The sequence below is a fragment of the Phyllostomus discolor genome, chromosome 7 (assembly GCF_004126475.2).
Source record: "Phyllostomus discolor isolate MPI-MPIP mPhyDis1 chromosome 7, mPhyDis1.pri.v3, whole genome shotgun sequence".
Lineage (NCBI taxonomy): Eukaryota > Metazoa > Chordata > Mammalia > Chiroptera > Phyllostomidae > Phyllostomus > Phyllostomus discolor.
Genome location: NC_040909.2, coordinates 119,975,580 through 119,979,193, shown reverse-complemented (window position 1 = coordinate 119,979,193; position 3,614 = coordinate 119,975,580). Strand labels below are relative to the sequence as shown.

Sequence of the window (3,614 nt, the reverse complement as noted above, 5' to 3'; positions counted from 1 at the left end):
AATTCTGATAATAGAAGCCTTACTTATACCCCAAACCAAAACCTCTCCGAGTTACTCACGTGTCATGGCTAACAGTAACACTCGATGACCAATTGATAATAAAAGGTTACCAGCCTGTGTGTAATCCTTATTTCCTTCCCCGAAGATACCCAGGTACAAATGGTGTGTAGTTTAGTCAAATATTCTAAACATGCAAACTGGATCTCTTTTTTTCCCCACTGGGGAGGGTGCAAACACAGTCCCCCACTAGCAAAAATTATGCAGTTGAGTTGCCCACATTTCAGAAAATCGCAGGGGTCAGCATATCCAGAGTGCGATGGATAACCCTCTCCCTGGGAAAATCACCTTCGTGATCATGGTCTTTCCCCTGCCAGGTAAGTATGCCAACTGGATCTCTTGATAGCATTTATTAACAGATGTTCACTTTAGCAGAATGTTCTCAGAAGGACATACCTGATTTGTCTACACTGCTTATGACAAACACACTTGGAACTTATGGATTTGTGTGGTATGGTACTCTGGAACATTTTAGATATGCAATTATCAGCGTGAAAGTATTTGTATTTTCTTATCATGCTATTATAAATGTATCGCCTCTTAGCTACAATTTTACTTGTAAACTACTCTGTGAAAATGGATCTGGGTCCTTTCAAATATTTGCTTTTCCTATGCCAGTTGGCACCAGGTTTTGCCAACAGAGAACACTGCCAGAGAGTTTTGTCTTCTATATTTGGTGCACTGGCTTTGCAGGCTCCTGCAGTGTCCACAGCTTTTCTAGTGCCGAATTCTCCCAGAACAGGGCAGGCAGCAATATCTGACAGCCAGCAGCTTCCTTTGTCACTTCCTATTCCCTGGTGGTTTTGTAAGAGAGTGACTCTCCCAGTGCTCAGCTTGTGCAGGGCAGGGAAGTCAACAGCATTCAGCAGGCGACTGATTGTCCCAGAGTCTCTCTGCCATGGCTTCTTCCGCAGTAAACAATGCCCAGCAGAACTCTGAAATGAACAGCTTCACCCAGTACCAAGTACCAAGACTGTTTTCTAGCCAAGTGCCAGAAGGCATATTTCCAGCAAGTTCTGTTGGCATGGCATCACAAAACTTCTGTCATTCACTAGGCCATAGCTGTATCCTCTCCAATACACTGGGAATCTCATTTCTGAGAGATAAGGTTCTTCATTATGTAAACTATCTTAGGCATAACGCTAGTGACTGCTTCTTAAATCTGTTATTTCTGCATTGCTATTTCTCTTTACTTGCTAATATCTCCTTAACATAATCACTTGTTATAGTAATGATCCTTTATATAAAACTTACACTGTTCAAACGACTATGTGGTTTTTTTCTCCTGTTTGGACACAGAATGATACAATCCAAAACACTCTGTGTGTTTACAACCTCAAGTCGTGTCTCTCTCCAATCACTTTTAAAGCTTAATACAGTGGCAGAGTTTGATTCTGAGTGAGGTATCTGATTCTTGTGAGTCCAATTTTATACAGGGTTAGCTGGAACTAATGCCATTGAGTGTGGTTAGTAGGGTACATGAACGTCTCGCATGAAATGGACAGCAATTTGAACATTTCACCTAAAATATCATATGGTGTGCTTGAGTGTGACATTGTTATGTTACAGAATTACATGCTTATGATTTTGTAATAAAGGATTTTGATGTAATAAAACAGAGGCATTATTTGTGCTGGACACACTCTCTCTCTGTCAAGCTATAACACAAGATCTATACATCTTCACATGATTTGCTCCATTCAGTTTTTTGTTCCCTTTCCAGTTTGTGCTCCTACCCCATCCTTGCTTCACCTCCTAACCACGCTTTGTAAGGTTAGAAAAGTTGATGCAGGTCCAATTTTCTATACCTGTCACATGGGGGAAGCAACCAAAATAAAAATACTTCAGCACAAAAGAATAAGTCATAAAGAATAATTATTTAAGGACACCATATTGAACAGCTTTTGTTTGCTCTTTTGAAGAAAATGTTCCAAGTCAAACAGAGTTATTTCCATTATTATTGTCATTTCTAGTTCTCATTGATAGTGGAGTAAATGGGAGGAAAATCCATTGATTTTACCTAGAAGGGCAGTGCTTTACTTGGTGTTTATGCTCCCTAGGGATGATTGATCCAAACCAAAATAATAATAATGAAAAATAATTTGTTGCTTAATTTCACACTAGTGAAAACTTTCTTTGTGAAAAATACATTTGGCAGACAATAGTGCAGTGGTTGCCAGAGGGAAAGGGGAGGTGGGGGGACACATTAGAGGGTAAAGGGGATAAATGGCGATGAAGGAGACCTGACTTTGGGTGGGCAACACACAGTACAATACACAGATGTTGTGTTATAGAATTGTGCATGCAACCTATATAATGTTGTGAAGCAATGTCACCCCACTAAATTCAATAAAATAAAAAAATATATATGTTTAATATCTGATTATAACATTGCAATGCTGATAAACTAAAAAAATACAGTGTTCTTGATAAGTTCCTATTGAATAATAACTCTTCTTAGGAAATTTAAATATGTATCTGCAGAATTATTATTTTTCACTTGAATATCTTATTAAAAACTCACATACAATACACCCCAACAAAAGTCTTTATCCTCTAATACTGCACTTGTCAAATAAACAACCAGTGTTTCCTGTATCTGTAAATGTCACCAAAACTTACCCAACTACTGAAGGACAGAACTTAGGAGTTAAAAAAAAAATGTTCCTCTTATTCTTTGGAAATTTTGTGGTAGAAGACAAGATGAAGTAATAAAAGGCTGAAGGCTCGTTTAAGGATCCTTTTCTTTTTTCTGTCTGTGAAGATACTTGCGTAAATTATAGGGAATTAATATTTCCCAAAAGGTGTACCCTTACTCTACCCACAGTTTATTGAGGTTGTATAACTGGAGAAGGTTGGCAGTGTGAAGACAAATCACCTGCAAACTAGAGGGAAAAAAACAAATAACTTCTAGAAAAGGTAACTCTCTGTTAAATTGATCTTATTTAGGTTATTTATTTTTTAAATGAGACCAGATATCTGAATTGGAACCATGCTTGCCCCCATAAAGATCAGCAGACATTTCTGTATACATATCCCCCACCCCCAAATAAATGTATACCAGATAAAGAGCTGTATAGGTATAAGAAATTGTATTCCAACAAATAAGAAAGAAAAAGAAAGACAATGAAAAAAAAAAGGAAAAAAGCACATTCTTCAGAAAGTGGTACAAATTGATAGAGATCTATTTAGCTGGACAGAAGGTATCGAACCATGCAAAATTCTCCCTAGGCCAGGTACTTGAACAGACTCGCCAGACTTTACACAGCATATTCATCATCACTGTTATTTCAGGGAAAGATTACGACCAGCAAAAGAAAGAGAAAACAGGTGAGCATCGTAGGCCCATGGCACATCCCATGTGTATGTCCTCAAGGATTTTTATTTGCAGTACATACTACACTGTCTTTAATTTGACCATCAAGATCTGTGCAAGAAACCTTGTCAATAAATCAGGCTTGATACACTGTTTAGGTCTATTGTAAACTGTTATCAATTACATTGACCCTCGGTGTACAACAGGCTCTCTAGCTGGGAAGGGCCAAGACCTACTCTCA

At 38.1% G+C, this 3,614-nt stretch overlaps 1 non-coding gene across 1 annotated transcript; it reads right to left on the bottom strand.

Moving 5' to 3' along the window:
- Nucleotides 1-218: 218 nt before the first annotated feature.
- LOC114514909 lies at nucleotides 219-382 on the bottom strand. Its single transcript, XR_003686137.1, has one exon. It is a non-coding gene; the product is annotated as a U1 spliceosomal RNA (small nuclear RNA).
- Nucleotides 383-3,614: the final 3,232 nt, after the last annotated feature.